General features: G+C 41.3%; 1 pseudogene; it reads right to left on the bottom strand.

Moving 5' to 3' along the window:
* Positions 1-3,350: 3,350 nt before the first annotated feature.
* LOC117510086 lies at positions 3,351-4,081 on the bottom strand (annotated as a pseudogene).
* Between the last annotated feature and the right edge of the window lie 16,430 nt (positions 4,082-20,511).

The following is a 20,511-nucleotide window of genomic DNA, read 5'->3' as shown; positions in this document are numbered from 1 at the left end:
TTTGACAAATGTGAAGTTAGCGACACCAGCAACCATAGTCAATTGTCTTCCGGGGGCCAGAGCAGGCGACATTGAAGGAAATTTGAAACTGCTTGCTAAGGCTAAGCGTAAATTTGGTAAGATTGTAATTCACGTCGGCAGTAATGACACCCGGTTACGCCAATCGGAGGTCACTAAAATTAACATTGAATCGGTGTGTAACTTTGCAAAAACAATGTCGGACTCTGTAGTTTTCTCTGGGCCCCTCCCCAATCGGACCGGGAGTGACATGTTTAGCCGCATGTTCTCCTTGAATTGCTGGCTGTCTGAGTGGTGTCCAAAAAATGAGGTGGGCTTCATAGATAATTGGCAAAGCTTCTGGGGAAAACCTGGTCTTGTTAGGAGAGACGGCACCCATCCCACTTTGGATGGAGCAGCTCTCATTTCTAGAAATCTGGCCAATTTTATTAAATCCTCCAAACCGTGACTATCCAGGGTTGGGACCAGGAAGCAGAGTTGTAGTCTTACACACCTCTCTGCAGCTTCTCTCCCCCTGCCATCCCCTCATTACCCCATCCCCGTAGAGACGGTGCCTGCTCCCAGACCACCAATAACCAGCAAAAATCTATTTAAGCATAAAAATTCAAAAAGAAAAAATAATATAGCACCTTCAACTGCACCACAGACTAAAACAGTTAAATGTGGTCTATTAAACATTAGGTCTCTCTCTTCTAAGTCCCTGTTACTAAATTATATAATAATTGATCAACATATTGATTTATTCTGCCTTACAGAAACCTGGTTACAGCAGGATGAATATGTTAGTTTAAATGAGTCAACACCCCCGAGTCACACTAACTGCCAGAATGCTCGTAGCACGGGCCGAGGCGGAGGATTAGCAGCAATCTTCCATTCCAGCTTATTAATTAATCAAAAACCCAGACAGAGCTTTAATTCATCTGAAAGCTTGACTCTTAGTCTTGTCCATCCAAATTGGAAGTCCCAAAAACCAGTTTTATTTGTTATTATCTATCGTCCACCTGGTCGTTACTGTGAGTTTCTCTGTGAATTTTCAGACCTTTTGTCTGACTTAGTGCTTAAGATAATTATAGTGGGTGATTTTAACATCCACACAGATGCTGAGAATGACAGCCTCAACACTGCATTTAATCTATTATTAGACTCAATTGGCTTGCTCAAAATGTAAATGAGTTCACCCACCACTTTAATCATATCTTAGATCTTGTTCTGACTTATGGTATGGAAATTGAAGACTTAACAGTATTCCCTGAAAACTCCCTTCTGTCTGATCATTTCTTAATAACATTTACATTTACTCTGATGGACTACCCAGCAGTGGGGAATAAGTTTCATTACACTAGAAGTCTTTCAGAAAGCGCTGTAACTAGGTTTAAGGATATGATTCCTTCTTTATGTTCTCTAATGCCATATACCAACACAGTGCAGAGTAGCTACCTATACTCTGTAAGTGAGATAGAGTATCTCGTCAATAGTTTTACATCCTCATTGAAGACAACTTTGGATGCTGTAGCTCCTCTGAAAAAGAGAGCTTTAAATCAGAAGTGCCTGACTCCGTGGTATAACTCACAAACTCGCAGCTTAAAGCAGATAACCCATAAGTTGGAGAGAAAATGGTGTGTCACTAATTTAGAAGATCTTCACTTAGCCTGGAAAAAGAGTCTGTTGCTCTATAAAAAAGCCCTCCGTAAAGCTAGGACATCTTACTACTCATCACTAATTGAAGAAAATAAGAACAACCCCAGGTTTCTTTTCAGCACTGTAGCCAGGCTGACAAAGAGTCAGAGCTCTATAGGGTTTGTAAGACTAGAATGGGAGGCAGAGCCTTCAGCTTTCAGGCTCCTCTCCTGTGGAACCAGCTCCCAATTCAGATCAGGGAGACAGACACCCTCTCTACTTTTAAGATTAGGCTTAAAACTTTCCTTTTTGCTAAAGCTTATAGTTACGGTTGGATCAGGTGACCCTGAACCATCCCTTAGTTATGCTGCTATAGACTGCTGGGGGTTCCCATGATGCACTGAGTGTTTCTTTCTCTTTTTGCTCTGTATGCACCACTCTGCATTTAATCATTAGTGATTGATCTCTGCTCCCCTCCACAGCATGTCTTTTTCCTGGTTCTCTCCCTCAGCCCCAACCAGTCCCAGCAGAAGACTGCCCCTCCCTGAGCCAGGTTCTGCTGGAGGTTTCTTCCTGTTAAAAGGGAGTTTTTCCTTCCCACTGTCGCCAAGTGCTTGCTCACAGGGGGTCGTTTTGACCGTTGGGGTTTTTACGTAATTATTGTATGGCCTAAAATTGATTGATTGATTGATACTTCGGGTTGTCACTCGGCGTGGACGGTTTGGCTATGAGGAACTACAAAAGCACCGAAGCCTATCAGTATTTACATAGCGGTAAAGTGGGCCGTGTTCTGTTGCATGAAGAACAGGGATATTTTGTTCTCAAAGCCTGTGTCAGCCCAAGTTTACTGCTGCACATCCTCTCACTTAGTCTGGGTGTTGGTGAGATCAAACGGAGTGGTGGAGACGATGGGATGCTCCTGCTTTGCTGGGTTGGGACAGTCCTGCAGTCACGCCGCTGCCAGTTGACATGTATTGACTGTACTGTATTCTTTTGATTTTAGGAAAGTCAGTGTTCTAAATACCTTCAAAAAAAGAGTAACTGTAGTTACATATTGTTACACTCAATTGAGTATTCCAAATAGGCATATTTCCCAATGTTGTGTACCAGCACGCTAAAACAAAGTTATTCAGTTTTTGTTGTCATTGATTTTTTTGATTACATGGTAAAAGTTAGGGCCACTTGTTTTTTGGTCTTTCAAGAAATTGGAACTTATTAAATGGTTAATGCCAAATTTATCGTATATTACTGCTTATTTCAACTGCTGTCTTATGTTCTAGTAGTCAGACATCATTAGGAACCTAAACATCTGAAAGTCCTCTTACAGGTGAGAAATAACTTTATTCCAGCTGTTAACTTTTATGTCCACTAAAACTAAAAACACAACATTATGCCAGAAAAATTAGCCATTTTATTTTCAAATACAAGTTGTCCACTGGGTGGCGTACTTGCATTCAGATAACATATATACACATACAAACCCTTTGTAATTGCAATATTGTTTTTCTAATTTTTAACCACAGTTAATACCAAGTAGGAAGACTGGACAAAAAGCTGAGGAAATCTGATTGAATCTAGACTAAGTACTTGTGCAAAAACAATAGAACATGCTGGAAATGCCTTGTCAAAATGGCATTGTTGCACTGTAAATGAACTATATGTTTTGTAGGGTTGCACAATTTTTACATAAAATCAATTTACAAGAGTAACACTATTCACAAATCACCTTTTTCATCTTCATGGATGACCTCCCCACGCAGGTTGGACAAAGCTGCACAGATTCTGAGGATTTGATCAAATTTGTTTGCCAAGTTAATTGGGACAGTTTGTGAAAGAATCCTAAAGTTTTTGAGATGCCGGATGACCCTTTCCATGTGGACTCTCACATTTGCAATGCGCCTGTTGTGTGTGGTATCCTCCTCAGAAAGTTGCATTCCTTTTTTGGTGAATGCAGGTATGATAAGCTTCACTCTTCGTTCATGCAGTAGATCTGATATTAAAAAAAACCCCTGTCTGCCATGACCACATCACCTGGTCACAGGTAATCCAGGAATCCACAGTCTGAAGTAATAAATTTTTCACTGCATCTGCATCCGTATGCAGCAGAGATAAACATTATCAAACCACAAGGAGCAATTGCCACCAAATATTTGATTGTGTTTTGGCCATAGTAATGACTATATGACTCATCCCTAGACTCAAGGTTACGTGGTTTCTGAAGGGGAGTTTCTGAGCAGTCGATCACGCAGGTTGTTGATGCATATTGATCTTTGAAACACTGTGGCATTGTTGCAAGAATGGTCTCTCGGGGAAGCCATGGGATGAAACGCCTCAGCTTTTCCTCCATGATGTCAAGCCACTGAGATGTTATTCTGCTGACCCCAGACTGCGACACGTGAAACCTTTCCGCCAGGTCGGCCTGCAGCAAGTTCAGCCTTAGCTTCATAATACAACCCCTGGCAATAATTATGGAATCACTGGCCTCGGAGGATGTTCATTCAGTTGTTTAATTTTGTAGAAAAAAAGCAGATCACAGACATGACACAAAACTAAAGTCATTTCAAATGGCAACTTTCTGGTTTTAAGAAACACTATAAGAAATCAAGAAAAAAAAATTGTGGCAGTCAGTAACGGTTACTTTTTTAAACCAAGCAGAGGGAAAAAAATATGGACTCACTCAATTCTGAGGAATAAATTATGGAATCACCCTGTAAATTTTCATCCCCAAAACTAACACCTGCATCAAATCAGATCTGCTCGTTAGTCTGCATCTAAAAAGGAGTGATCACACCTTGGAGAGCTGTTGCACCAAGTGGACTGACATGAATCATGGCTCCAACACGAGAGATGTCAGTTGAAACAAAGGAGAGGATTATCAATTCTTAAAAGAGGGTAAATCATCACGCAATGTTGCAAAATATGTTGGTTGTTCACAGTGAGCTGTGTCTAAACTCTGGACCAAATACAAACAACATGGGAAGGTTGTTAAAGGCAAACATACTGGTAGACCAAGGAAGACATCAAAGTGTCAAGACAGAAAACTTAAAGCAATATGTGTCAAAAATCGAAAATGCACAACAAAACAAATAAGGAACGAATGGGAGGAAACGGGGGTCAACGTCTGTGACCGAACTATAAGAAATCACCTAAAGGAAATGGGATTTACATACAGAAAAGCTAAACGAAAGCCATCATTAACACCTAAACAGAAAAAAACAAGGTTACAATGGGCTAAGGAAAAGCAATCGTGGACTGTGGATGACTGGATGAAAGTCATATTCAGTGATGAATCTCGAATCTGCATTGGGAAAGGTGATGATGCTGGAACTTTTGTTTGGTGCCGTTCCAATGAGATTTATAAAGATGACTGCCTGAAGAGAACATGTAAATTTCCACAGTCATTGATGATATGGGGCTGGATGTCAGGTAAAGGCACTGGGGAGATGGCTGTCATTACATCAACAATAAATGCACAAGTTTACGTTGATATTTTGGACACTTTTCTTATCCCATCAATTGAAAGGATGTTTGGGGATGATGAAATCATTTTTCAAGATGATAATGCATCTTGCCATAGAGCAAAAACTGTGAAAACATTCCTTGCAAAAAGACACATAGGGTCAATGGCATGGCCTGCAAATACGAGGTCTATTAGAAAAGTATCCGACCTTATTATTTTTTTCAAAAACCATATGGATTTGAATCACGTGTGATTACATCAGACATGCTTGAACCCTCGTGGGCATGCGAGAGTTTTTTCACGCCTGTCGGTTACGTCATTCGCCTGTGGGCAGTCTTTGAGTGAGGAGTCGTCCACCCGCTCGTCGATTTTTTTCATTGTTTAGGAATGGCTCAGAGACTGTTGCTTTGTTTGATAAAAAAATTTTCAAAACTGTAAGGCACAACTGAGTGGACACCATTCAATAAATTCAGCTGGTTTTCGGTAAAAATTTTAACGGCTGATGAGAGATTTTGGTCTGATTGTTTGTGCTCCATGCCTGCATTTCTAGCTCTCATGTCCCAGGGTCCTTGTCACCCATCTTTTTCACACCATGGTATGATTTCAGGCTTTACAAATGTTTTTAACTGTTAAGCTTTATTCACTCTAAAGACCACAGCACACTTTTCCACTTTGCGTCTGTCCATTGGTCGTCCTGTTAGGCTGACGTGTTGGTTTACGTGTTGGCATCAGAATTTTGGCTCTCTGTTGGGACTGTTTACACAGAGACTGCTACCTGCTGCTTTGGACTTGAATTAACAGTCTTTTTCAAGACTTTTTTACCTTTTTACTTTTTTTTTTTTTTTTTTTTTTACTTTTTTACTGTGCTCCAACGCCTAAGGAAGACCTCTAACGGTCGAAACATCGCGACGGAGCACTTTTATCAGCTAACTTTCATAGCGTTGGCAAGCTAACTAGCTTGCTAACGCTTTCGTTTTTATTTTTTTATTTTATTTTATTTTTTTTCTCTCTTTTAGCACTGTTGTCGTGCGTTATCTGTGCTGCTCCACAGCGTGTTTAGTTGATTTTTATTTTATTTTAACACCGTTGTCGTGCGTTCGCTGTTGTCGTGCGTTGCCTGTGCTGCTTCATGGCCTGTTTGGTGCCTTGATTGGGGCACTCCTTCTGCTGAATCACCTTTAAATTATTTACACATTATTCACTTTGTGTGTTTTTAGGAATCCGCTAGGTTGCGTAGCTACTAGCTCTTAGCCGATTTAGCATGGCGGCTTCTCCTGTCTCACCCACACTTTTCTGCTCTGGGTGTGAAATGTTTAGTTATTCCTCGGCCTCCTTTAGCAGTAACGGTACTTGTAATAAGTGCAGCTTATTCGTAGCTTTGGAGGCCAGGCTGGGCGAATTGGAGACTCGGCTCCGCACCGTGGAAAATTCTACAGCTAGCCAGGCCCCTGTAGTCGGTGCGGACCAAGGTAGCTTAGCCGCCGCTAGTTCCCCCCTGGCAGATCCCGGGCAGTCGGGAAAGCAGGCTGACTGGGTGAATGTGAGGAGGAGGCGTAGCCCTAAACAGAAGCCCCATGTACACCGTCAACCCATTCACATCTCTAACCGTTTTTCCCCACTCGACGATACACTCGCCGAGGATCAAACTGGGACCAGGAGGCAGAGCTGTGGTCTTATACACCTCTCTGCAGCTTCTCTCCCCCTGCCATCCCCTCGTTGCCCCATCCCCGTAGAGACGGTGCCTGCTCCCAGACCACCAATAACCAGCAAAAATCTATTTAAGCATAAAATTCAAAAAGAAAAAATAATATAGCACCTTCAACTGCACCACAGACTAAAACAGTTAAATGTGGTCTATTAAACATTAGGTCTCTCTCTTCTAAGTCCCTGTTGGTAAATGATATAATAATTGATCAACGTATTGATTTATTCTGCCTAACAGAAACCTGGTTACAGCAGGATGAATATGTTAGTTTAAATGAGTCAACACCCCCGAGTCACACTAACTGTCAGAATGCTCGTAGCACGGGCCGTGGCGGAGGATTAGCAGCAATCTTCCATTCCAGTTTATTAATTAATCAAAAACCTAGACAGAGCTTTAATTCATTTGAAAGCTTGTCTCTTAGTCTTGTCCATCCAAATTGGAAGTCCCAAAAACCACTTTTATTTGTTATTATCTATCGTCCACCTGGTCGTTACTGTGAGTTTCTCTGTGAATTTTCAGACCTTTTGTCTGACTTAGTGCTTAGCTCAGATAAGATAATTATAGTGGGCGATTTTAATATCCACACAGATGCTGAGAATGACAGCCTCAACACTGCATTTAATCTATTATTAGACTCTATCGGCTTTGCTCAAAAAGTAAATGAGTCCACCCACCACTTTAATCATATCTTAGATCTTGTTCTGACTTATGGTATGGAAATAGAAGACTTAACAGTATTCCCTGAAAACTCCCTTCTGTCTGATCATTTTTTAATAACATTTACATTTACCCTGATGGACTACCCTGCAGTGGGGAATAAGTTTCATTACACTAGAAGTCTTTCAGAAAGCGCTGTAACTAGGTTTAAGGATATGATTCCTTCTTTATGTTCTCTAATGTCATATACCAACACAGAGCAGAGTAGCTACCTAAACTCTGTAAGGGAGTTAGAGTATCTCGTCAATAGTTTTACATCCTCTTTGAAGACAACTTTGGATGCTGTAGCTTCTCTGAAAAAGAGAGCTTTAAATCGTAGCTTAAAGCAGATAACCCGTAAGTTGGAGAGGAAATGGCGTCTCACTAATTTAGAAGATCTTCACTTAGCCTGGAAAAAGAGTTTGTTGCTCTATAAAAAAGCCCTCCGTAAAGCTAGGACATCTTTCTACTCATCACTAATTGAAGAAAATAAGAATAACCTCAGGTTTCTTTTCAGCACTGTAGCTAAGCTGACAAAGAGTCAGAGCTCTATTGAGCTGAGTATTCCATTAACTTTAACTAGTAATGACTTCATGACTTTCTTTGCTAACAAAATTTTGACTATTACAGAAAAAATTACTCATAACCATCCCAAAGATGTATCGTTATCTTTGGCTGCTTTCAGTGATGCCGGTATTTGGTTAGACTCTTTCTCTCCGGTTGTTCTGTCTGAGTTATTTTCATTGGTTGCTTCGTCCAAACCATCGGCATGTTTATTGGACCCCATTCCTGCCAGGCTGCTCAAGGAAGTCCTACCATTATTTAATGCTTCAATCTTAAATATGATCAATCTATCTTTGTTAGTTGGTTATGTACCACAGGCCTTTAAGGTGGCAGTAATTAAACCATTACTTAAAAAGCCATCACTTGACCCAGCTATCTTAGCTAATTATAGGCCAATTTCCAACCTTCCTTTTCTCTCAAAGATTCTTGAGAGGGTAGTTGTAAAACAGCTAACTGATCACCTGCAGAGGAATGGTCTATTTGAAGAGTTTCAGTCAGGTTTTAGAATTCATCATAGTACAGAAACAGCATTAGTGAAGGTTACAAATGATCTTCTTATGGCTTCGGACAGTGGATTTATCTCTGTGCTTGTTCTGTTGGACCTCAGTGCTGCTTTTGATACTGTTGACCATAAAATTTTATTACAGAGATTAGAGCATGTCATAGGTATTAAAGGCACTGCGCTGCGGTGGTTTGAATCATATTTGTCTAATAGATTACAGTTTGTTCATGTAAATGGGGAATCTTCTTCACAGACTAAAGTTAATTATGGAGTTCCACAAGGTTCTGTGCTTGACCGTTAGAGGTCTTCCTCTAACGGTCGAAGCATCGCGACGGAGCACTTTTATCAGCTGGCCTTCATCAGCGTTGGCAGGCTAACTAGCTTGCTAACGCTTTCGTTTTTATTTTTGTTTTATTTTTTAGCACTGTTGTCGTGCTGCTCCACAGCTTGCCTAGTGGATTTTTATTTTATTTTTTACCACTGTTGTCGTGCGTTACCTGTGCTGCTCCACAGCCTGTCCAGTGGATTTTTATTTTATTTTTTAGCACTGTTGTCGTGCGTTACCTGTGCTGCTCCACAGCCTGTTCAGTGGATTTTTATTTTATTTTTTAGCACTGTTGTCGTGCGTTACCTGTGCTGCTCCACAGCCTGTTCAGTGGATTTTTATTTTATTTTTTAGCACTGTTGTCGTGCGTTACCTGTGCTGCTCCACAGCCTGTTCAGTGGATTTTTATTTTATTTTTTAGCACTGTTGTCGTGCGTTACCTGTGCTGCTCCACAGCCTGTTCAGTGGATTTTTATTTTATTTTTTAGCACTGTTGTCGTGCGTTACCTGTGCTGCTCCACAGCCTGTCCAGTGGATTTTTATTTTATTTTTTAGCACTGTTGTCGTGCGTTACCTGTGCTGCTCCACAGCCTGTTCAGTGGATTTTTATTTTATTTTTTAGCACTGTTGTCGTGCGTTACCTGTGCTGCTCCACAGCCTGTTCAGTGGATTTTTATTTTATTTTTTAGCACTGTTGTCGTGCGTTACCTGTGCTGCTCCACAGCCTGTTCAGTGGATTTTTATTTTATTTTTTAGCACTGTTGTCGTGTGTTACCTGTGCTGCTCCACAGCCTGTTCAGTGGATTTTTATTTTATTTTAGCGCTGTTGTCGTGCGTTGCCTGTGCTGTTCCACAGCCTGTCCAGTGGATTTTTATTTTATTTTTAGCACTGTTGTCGTGCGTTACCTGTGCTGCTCCACAGCCTGTTCAGTGGATTTTATTTTATTTTTTAGCACTGTTGTCGTGCGTTACCTGTGCTGCTCCACAGCCTGTCCAGTGGATTTTTATTTTATTTTTTAGCACTGTTGTCGTGCGTTACCTGTGCTGCTCCACAGCCTGTCCAGTGGATTTTTATTTTATTTTTTGGCACTGTTGTCGTGTGTTACCTGCGCTGCTCCACAGCCTGTCCAGTGGATTTTTATTTTATTTTTTACCACTGTTGTCGTGTGTTACCTGTGCTGCTCCACAGCCTGTTCAGTGGATTTTTATTTTATTTTTTGGCACTGTTGTCGTGTGTTACCTGCGCTGCTCCACAGCCTGTCCAGTGGATTTTTATTTTATTTTTTACCACTGTTGTCGTGTGTTACCTGTGCTGCTCCACAGCCTGTCCAGTGGATTTTTATTTTATTTTTTGGCACTGTTGTCGTGTGTTACCTGCGCTGCTCCACAGCCTGTTCAGTGGATTTTTGTTTTGTTTTTTGGCACTGTTGTCGTGCGTTACCTGTGCTGCTCCACAGCCTGTCCAGTGGATTTTTATTTTATTTTTTGGCACTGTTGTCGTGCGTTACCTGTGCTGCTCCACAGCCTGTCCAGTGGATTTTGATTTTGATTTTATTTTTTTTTAGCACTGTTGTCGTGTGTTACCTGTGCTGCTCCACAGCCTGTCTAGTGGATTTTTATTTTATTTTTTACCACTGTTGTCGTGCGTTACCTGTGCTGCTCCACAGCCTGTCCAGTGGATTTTTATTTTATTTTTTGGCACTGTTGTCGTGCGTTACCTGTGCTGCTCCACAGCCTGTCCAGTGGATTTTGATTTTGATTTTATTTTTTTTTAGCACTGTTGTCGTGTGTTACCTGTGCTGCTCCACAGCCTGTCCAGTGGATTTTTATTTTATTTTTTTTTTATTTTTTTTTTTTAGCACTGTTGTCGTGCGTTACCTGTGCTGCTCCACAGCCTGTCCAGTGGATTTTTATTTTATTTTTTAGCACTGTTGTCGTGCGTTACCTGTGCTGCTCCACAGCCTGTCCAGTGGATTTTGATTTTTATTTTTATTTTATTTTTTTTTTGGCGCTGTTGTCGTGCGTTACCTGTGCTGCTCCACAGCCTGTCCAGTGGATTTTTATTTAGCGCTGTTGTCGTGCGTTACCTGTGCTGCTCCACAGCCTGTCTAGTGGATTTTTATTTTGTTTTAGCACTGTTGTCGTGCGTTGCCTGTGCTGCTCCACAGCCTGTCCAGTGGATTTTTATTTTTATTTTATTTTATTTTTTAGCACTGTTGTGCATTTCCTGTGCTGCTCCACAGCCTGTCTAGTGGATTTTTATTTTGTTTTAGCACTGTTGTCGTGCGTTACCTGTGCTGCTCCACAGCCTGTCCAGTGGATTTTGATTTAGCACTGTTGTCGTGCGTTACCTGTGCTGCTCCACAGCCTGTCCAGTGGATTTTTATTTTGTTTTAGCACTGTTGTCGTGCGTTACCTGTGCTGCTCCACAGCCTGTCTAGTGGATTTTTATTTTGTTTTAGCACTGTTGTCGTGCGTTGCCTGTGCTGCTCCACAGCCTGTCCTGTGGATTTTTATTTTTATTTTATTTTATTTTTTAGCACTGTTGTTGTGCGTTACCTGTGCTGCTCCACAGCCTGTCTAGTGGATTTTTATTTTATTTTAGCACTGTTGTCGTGCGTTACCTGTGCTGCTCCACAGCCTGTCTAGTGTCGGATTCCCTGTTTGGGAATCCGCTAGCTTAGCGTAGCTACTAGCTCTTAGCCGTTTTAGCATGGCGGCTTCTCCTGTCTCTCCCGTACTTTTCTGCTCTGGGTGTGAAATGTTTAGTTATTCCTCGGCCTCTTTTAGCAGTAACGGTACTTGTAATAAGTGCAGCTTATTCGTAGCTTTGGAGGCCAGGCTGGGCGAATTGGAGGCTCGGCTCCGCACCGTGGAAAATTCTACAGCTAGCCAGGCCCCTGTAGTCGGTGCGGACCAAGGTAGCTTAGCCGCCGTTAGTTCCCCCCTGGCAGACCCCGTGCAGTCGGGAAGGCAGGCTGACTGGGTGACTGTGAGGAGGAAGCGTAGCCCTAAACAGAAGCCCCGTGTACACCGTCAACCCGTTCACATCTCTAACCGTTTTTCCCCACTCGACGATACACTCGCCGAGGATCAAACTCTGGTTATTGGCGACTCTGTTTTGAGAAATGTGAAGTTAGCGACACCAGCAACCATTGTCAATTGTCTTCCGGGGGCCAGAGCAGGCGACATCGAAGGACATTTGAAATTGCTGGCTAAGGCTAAGCGTAAATTTGGTAAGATTGTAATTCACGTCGGCAGTAATGACACTCGGTTACGCCAATCGGAGGTCACTAAAATTAACATTGAATCGGTGTGTAACTTTGCAAAAACAATGTCGGACTCTGTTGTTTTCTCTGGGCCCCTCCACAATCAGACCGGGAGTGACATGTTTAGCCGCATGTTCTCCTTGAATTGCTGGCTGTCTGAGTGGTGTCCAAAAAATGAGGTGGGCTTCATTGATAATTGGCAAAGCTTCTGGGGAAAACCTGGTCTTGTTAGGAGAGACGGCATCCATCCCACTTTAGAGGGAGCAGCTCTCATTTCTAGAAATCTGGCCAATTTTTTGGGATCCTCCAGGCTGTGACTGTCTAGCGTTGGGACCAGGAGGCAGAGCTGTGGTCTTATACACCTCTCTGCAGCTTCTCTCCCCCTGCCATCCCCCTATTGCCCCATCCCCGTGGAGACGGTGCCTGCTCCCAGACCACCAATAACTAGCAAAAATCTATTTAAGCATAAAAATTCAAAAAGAAAAAATAATATAGCACCTTCAATTGCACCACAGACTAAAACAGTTAAATGTGGTCTATTAAACATTAGGTCTCTTTCTTCTAAGTCCCTGTTGGTAAATGATATAATAATTGATCAACGTATTGATTTATTCTGCCTAACAGAAACTTGGTTACAGCAGGATGAATATGTTAGTTTAAATGAGTCAACACCCCCGAGTCACACTAACTGTCAGAATGCTCGTAGCACGGGCCGGGGCGGAGGATTAGCAGCAATCTTCCATTCCAGCTTATTAATTAATCAAAAACCTAGACAGAGCTTTAATTCATTTGAAAGCTTGTCTCTTAGTCTTGTCCATCCAAATTGGAAGTCCCAAAAAACAGTTTTATTTGTTATTATCTATCGTCCACCTGGTCGTTACTGTGAGTTTCTCTGTGAATTTTCAGACCTTTTGTCTGACTTAGTGCTTAGCTCAGATAAGATAATTATAGTGGGCGATTTTAACATCCACACAGATGCTGAGAATGACAGCCTCAACACTGCATTTAATCTATTATTAGACTCTATCGGCTTTGCTCAAAAAGTAAATGAGTCCACCCACCACTTTAATCATATTTTAGATCTTGTTCTGACTTATGGTATGGAAATAGAAGACTTAACAGTATTCCCTGAAAACTCCCTTTTGTCTGATCATTTTTTAATAACATTTACATTTACCCTGATGGACTACCCTGCAGTGGGGAATAAGTTTCATTACACTAGAAGTCTTTCAGAAAGCGCTGTAACTAGGTTTAAGGATATGATTCCTTCTTTATGTTCTCTAATGTCATATACCAACACAGAGCAGAGTAGCTACCTAAACTCTGTAAGGGAGTTGGAGTATCTTGTCAATAGTTTTGCATCCTCATTGAAGACAACTTTGGATGCTGTAGCTCCTCTGAAAAAGAGAGCTTTAAATCAGAAGTGTCTGACTCCGTGGTATAACTCACAAACTCGTGGCTTAAAGCTGATAACCCGTAAGTTGGAGAGGAAATGGCGTCTCACTAATTTAGAAGATCTTCACTTAGCCTGGAAAAAGAGTTTGTTGCTCTATAAGAAAGCCCTTCGTGAAGCTAGGACATCTTTCTACTCATCACTAATTGAAGAAAATAAGAACAACCCCAGGTTTCTTTTCAGCACTGTAGCCAGGCTGACAAAGAGTCAGAGCTCTATTGAGCTGAGTATTCCATTAACTTTAACTAGTAATGACTTGTATGTATCGTTATCTTTGGCTGCTTTCAGTGATGCCGGTATTTGGTTAGACTCTTTCTCTCCGATTGTTCTGTCTGAGTTATTTTCATTAGTTACTTCATCCAAACCATCAACATGCTTATTAGACCCCATTCCTGCCAGGCTGCTCAAGGAAGTCCTACCATTATTTAATGCTTCAATCTTAAATATGATCAATCTATCTTTGTTAGTTGGTTATGTACCACAGGCCTTTAAGGTGGCAGTAATTAAACCATTACTTAAAAAGCCATCACTTGACCCAGCTATCTTAGCTAATTATAGGCCAATCTCCAACCTTCCTTTTCTCTCAAAGATTCTTGAGAGGGTAGTTGTAAAACAGCTAACTGATCACCTGCAGAGGAATGGTCTATTTGAAGAGTTTCAGTCAGGTTTTAGAATTCATCATAGTACAGAAACAGCATTGGTGAAGGTTACAAATGATCTTCTTATGGCTTCGGACAGTGGACTTATCTCTGTGCTTGTTCTGTTGGACCTCAGTGCTGCTTTTGATACTGTTGACCATAAAATTTTATTACAGAGATTAGAGCATGTCATAGGTATTAAAGGCATTGCGCTGCGGTGGTTTGAATCATATTTGTCTAATAGATTACAGTTTGTTCATGTAAATGGGGAATCTTCTTCACAGACTAAAGTTAATTATGGAGTTCCACAAGGTTCTGTGCTAGGACCAATTTTATTCACTTTATACATGCTTCCCTTAGGCAGTATTATTAGACGGTATTGCTTAAATTTTCATTGTTACGCAGATGATACCCAGCTTTATCTATCCATGAAGCCAGAGGATACGCACCAATTAGCTAAACTGCAGGATTGTCTTACAGACATAAAGACATGGATGACCTCTAATTTCCTGCTTTTAAACTCAGATAAAACTGAAGTTATTGTACTTGGCCCCACAAATCTTAGAAGCATGGTGTCTAACCAGATCGTTACTCTGGATGGCATTTCCCTGATCTCTAGTAATACTGTGAGAAATCTTGGAGTTATTTTTGATCAGGATATGTCATTCAAAGCGCATATTAAACAAATATGTAGGACTGCCTTTTTGCATTTACGCAATATCTCTAAAATCAGAAAGGTCTTGTCTCAGAGTGATGCTGAAAAACTAATTCATGCATTTATTTCCTCTAGGCTGGACTATTGTAATTCATTATTATCAGGTTGTCCTAAAAGTTCCCTAAAAAGCCTTCAGTTGGTTCAGAATGCTGCAGCTAGAGTACTGACGGGGACTAGCAGGAGAGAGCATATCTCACCCGTGTTGGCCTCCCTTCATTGGCTTCCTGTTAATGCTAGAATAGAATTTAAAATTCTTCTTCTTACTTATAAGGTTTTGAATAATCAGGTCCCATCTTATCTTAGGGACCTCGTAGTACCATATTACCCCATTAGAGCGCTTCGCTCTCAGACTGCGGGCTTACTTGTAGTTCCTAGGGTTTGTAAGAGTAGAATGGGAGGCAGAGCCTTCAGCTTTCAGGCTCCTCTCCTGTGGAACCAGCTCCCAATTCAGATCAGGGAGACAGATACCCTCTCTACTTTTAAGATTAGGCTTAAAACTTTCCTTTTCGCTAAGGCTTATAGTTAGGGCTGGATCGGGTGACCCTGGACCATCCCTTGGTTATGTTGCTTTAGACGTAGACTGTGTTTCATAATTATTGTATGGCCTTGCCTTGCAATGTGGAGCGCCTTGGGGCAACTGTTTGTTGTGATTTGGCGCTATACAAGAAAAAAGTTGATTGATTGATTGATACATGCTTCCCTTAGGCAGTATTATTAGACGGTATTGCTTAAATTTTCATTGTTACGCAGATGATACCCAGCTTTATCTATCCATGAAGCCAGAGGATACACACCAATTAGCTAAACTGCAGGATTGTCTTACAGACATAAAGACATGGATGACCTCTAATTTCCTGCTTTTAAACTCAGATAAAACTGAAGTTATTGTACTTGGCCCCACAAATCTTAGAAGCATGGTGTCTAACCAGATCGTTACTCTGGATGGCATTTCCCTGATCTCTAGTAATACTGTGAGAAATCTTGGAGTCATTTTTGATCAGGATATGTCATTCAAAGCGCATATTAAACAAATATGTAGGACTGCCTTTTTGCATTTACGCAATATCTCTAAAATCAGAAAGGTCTTGTCTCAGAGTGATGCTGAAAAACTAATTCATGCATTTATTTCCTCTAGGCTGGACTATTGTAATTCATTACTATCAGGTTGTCCTAAAAGTTCCCTAAAAAGCCTTCAGTTGGTTCAGAATGCTGCAGCTAGAGTACTGACGGGGACTAGCAGGAGAGAGCATATCTCACCCGTGTTGGCCTCGCTTCATTGGCTTCCTGTTAATTCTAGAATAGAATTTAAAATTCTTCTTCTTACTTATAAGGTTTTGAATAATCAGGTCCCATCTTATCTTAGGGACCTCGTAGTACCATATTACCCCATTAGAGCGCTTCGCTCTCAGACTGCGGGCTTACTTGTAGTTCCTAGGGTTTGTAAGAGTAGAATGGGAGGCAGAGCCTTCAGCTTTCAGGCTCCTCTCCTGTGGAACCAGCTCCCAATTCAGATCAGGGAGACAGATACCCTCTCTACTTTTAAGATTAGGCTTAAAACTTTCCTTTTCGCTAAGGCTTATAGTTAGGGCTGGATCGGGTGACCCTGGACCATCCCTTGGTTATGCTGCTTTAGACGTAGATTGTGGGGGGGTTCCCATGATGCACTGTTTCTTTCTCTTTTTGCTCCGTATGCATCACTCTGCATTTAATCATTAGTGATCGATCTCTGCCCCCCTTCACGGCATGTCTTTTTCCTGTTTTTTTCCCTCAGCCCCAACCAGTCTCAGCAGAAGACTGCCCCTCCCTGAGCCTGGTTCTGCTGGAGGTTTCTTCCTGTTAAAAGGGAGTTTTTCCTTCCCACTGTTGCCAAGTGCTTGCTCATAGGGGGTCGTTTTGACCGTTGGGGTTTTTTATAATCATTGTATGGCCTTGCCTTACAATATGGAGCGCCTTGGGGCAACTGTTTGTTGTGATTTGGCGCTATATAAGAAAAAAGTTGATTGATTGATTGATTGGTAGTGTCGCTTTAAGGACGGTCCACGGCGCCTGACGGCGATCTGCGCTTCGAGGCGGCAGCGTCTCGCCATTTCAAGTTGAAAACTTCCACATTTCAGGCTCTGTTGACGCAGTAAGTCGTCAGAGAACAGAGAACTTTCAGAAGAAGTCGGCATGAGGAGTTTATTCGGACATTCCATTGTTAACGGTCATTTTGTAATGAAAGAACGTGCGGGCAGAGTCGCATGTCGGGCTGGACCCGACCGCGGGGGGTCGCGGCAGGAAAAACACCTCCGTTGGAAATCTTAACGGGCAAGTTGGAACATGCCCAAGCTGTTAAACAATTTCTCAGTTACTCACTTGTTGAAAGCCATTAAAAGCCGCCTGAATTCTACAAATGGTTTTCAACACGGAGGTGTTTTTCCTGTCACGGCGCACACAGATTTACCGAGTCGTCACGGAAACGACTCGGCGAATTTGCGCGTACGTCTTTCATTAAAAAAATGTCCTTAAACAGTGGAATGTCCACATAAATTCCTCATGCCGGCCTCTTCTGAATCTTCTCTGTTCTCTCACGATGTCCTGGGTGAATTAAGCCTTAAATTAGGATGTTTTCAGCTCGAAACAGGCCGACGACAGCGCCTGGAAGCGCTGCAGGACGTCCCACTCCGTGGGAAGTCCTTACACCGACAGAAACACCCCATAATCTCTCATCAGCCGTTAAACTTTTCACAGAAAACCAGCTTAATTTCTCGAATAGTGTCCACTCGGATATTCCTCACAGGTCCAGAAAGAATTTTGATAAAGCAATGCGCGCCGTCTCGAGCAGCGTGTGAAACAAAGGAATTCAGCCGAGTTGGCGGGACCACATCTCACTCAAGGCCTGCCCACAGGGAAATGACGTCACCGACACGCGTGAAAAAACTCACGCATGCGCACGAGGGTTCAAGCATGATTGGTGTAATCGCATGTCATTCAAATCCATATAGTTAAAAAAAAAAATAAAAGGGTCGGTTTATTATCTAAGAGACCTCGTAGTCCGGATCTTAATCCAATTGAAAATCTTTGGTGGAAGTTGAAGAAAATGGTCCATGACAAGGCTCCAACCTGCAAAGCTGATCTGGCAACAGCAATCAGAGAAAGTTGGAGCCAGATTGATGAAGAGTACTGTTTGTCACTCATTAAGTCCATGCTTCAGAGACTGCAAGCTGTTATAAAAGCCAGAGGTGGTGCAACAAAATACTAGTGATGTGTTGGAGCATTACAGGGTGATTCCATAATTTATTCCTCAGAATTGAGTGAGTCCATATTTTTTTCCCCTGTGCTTGGTCTAAAAAGTAACCGTTACTGCCACAATTTTTTTTCTTGATTTCTTATAGTGTTTCTTAAAGCCAGAAAGTTGCCATTTGAAATGACTTTAGTTTTGTGTCATGTCTGTGATGTGCTTTTTTTCTACAAAATTAAACAACTGAATGAACATCCTCTGAAGCCGGTGATTCCATAAATTTTGCCAGGGGTTGTAGTCATCAGGACCTGATCACGGGCATCCAGCTGAAAGGTGTTGATGTGGTCTTTTGTCAGTAGATCAGATATAAACAAAAAACCTTCTAATGAAAGGCCAGTGTAGAGCAGACTGAGTTGGTCAGTGCGTAGCAGTTCTCTGTGAAATTCTGTTGGACCTGAACACTGTGTTCCTTTATGACACTGAAGAGGCTGTTCCAGTGATGAGCTGGCAGCATAGTTGTGTTCAGGCACAAGCAGAGAGTCATGCATTGGTTCTTCATGAGTGGCAGTGTCTCCCACATCACTGCTGTTTGATGCATCTGAGGAAAACAGCAGTAAGTAGGTACTGTATTTATCTTAATTGATTTATGAAAAAAAAAATCGACAGTGCTTAAACAAATTTATTAGACCACTACCTGATTGAAGGTAAACAACCAAGGTTGGGTAGGATTACTTTGAAAGAATACATGTGGATTACATGGATGTATACATACATTTGGATTACTTGTAATCTGATTACTTTTGGATTACATTTCAAAGTAATCCTGCCCAAACCTGTAAACAACCATAAACAAACAGTACTAGTGATCAACAAAAATAGTTTTTTATGTTTCTGAAATGGTTAATCCAGTTGTACGTGCATATTCTTCAACTGAAATGACATTTTAATGCCAAAATAAAATTTGTGCTATCTAACTCTTTTTAATTTCCTGTTTGAAAAAAAAAAAACAGTACAGTGTTATTTACTTGCATTCCTAAATTGAAAAATAGTTTCAATTTCCAAATATCATACTTGAAAAATTACTGACTTGTTAAAAATGTTCAGTGTGTCATCTCAACAATGCAGGTAGTCTAATAAATTTGTATGAACAAAATGACCAAACCAAACATGCACCCCAAATGGCTCAGTTATACATTGTTATATAATGTTAACCCACCCTACCCATACGTTTTGCACCTGATAGAGAGCTTTCATGGCCATGTTATGACGTCATAACGTCAATATACGTATGGTGTTATTTCTTGCAGTGCTTGGTTGTTTAAAATGCCAGAAAATGAGTAAATTAGATAGCAGCTAACACTACAAACACAGCTTACCCGTTTGTCTCACTAGCATCCGCCATGGCTTCTTCAACGGAGCGTTGTAGTCCAACCATTTCTCTGGGTAAGGATGCAGTTGTGTGGGGTTTTTTCTCCACAAAATGAAAAGAGCACACATAAGGCCGTTTAGGTGGATTTTTCAAATTCAGTGCCTTTAGCCAGCACCGGAGATCCTCATCTTTTGATGGAGGCGGGAACAAGTTAAATGCTGGTCCACAGCACTCAGATCTCTCTTTCCCATGTTCAAAACATTGTTCAGAAAGCGATCGTTTCCTCTTTTTCCACACTTCTAACGCACTGTGTTCGAGCGTAGCTAGTCATCAGACACAGTAACAAACCGGAAGTTGCTTTCCAAAATGGAGCCGCCCACCCTGACTTCCTGAATAAGGTGAATACTACTTCATCATGAAGCTGTATAACTGGTAATACAAAATGTAAAACTTGCACTATGCACAATTTCTCCAATCACAGCCAGAGAAGTCTATAACTTCCTCAGGGTTGTCTGAGGGTCTTGGTGACTTTCCTCACTCTTTCCACTCTCCTTCTTGCACAGTCACTCAGTTTTGTCTGTCTGCTCCATACAGATTTACCATAGAGTGCCATACTGATTGTATTTATTCATAATTTATGTAAATAAATTCCAAGACATATTCATTGACTTGGAAATTTTCATGTATCCATCCCGACATCTGAAGAAAACTAGCAATGATTATTTTCAGGGATTACACCAAATGGGCCCATTACTTATGCAACCATCATCTTGGCTTTTTTTTTTTTAATTATATCAAGTTGCAAATTTTCCAGATTTTTACATTGAGAAACTTGATTTACTTTTTGTATTTGAAATGGCATAAATAAATTAAAATGCATGAAATACCAAGGGGCAAGCCAGTGTATTTGATGCAAAATATTTAAATGTTTTAAGATAATTAAACTTAATATTATTAGCA

This window comes from Thalassophryne amazonica, chromosome 1, assembly GCF_902500255.1.
Source record: "Thalassophryne amazonica chromosome 1, fThaAma1.1, whole genome shotgun sequence".
In the NCBI taxonomy this organism is placed as follows: Eukaryota; Metazoa; Chordata; class Actinopteri; order Batrachoidiformes; family Batrachoididae; genus Thalassophryne; species Thalassophryne amazonica.
Note: the sequence above shows the minus strand (reverse complement) of the source record. Positions and strands in the feature narration are given on the sequence as shown.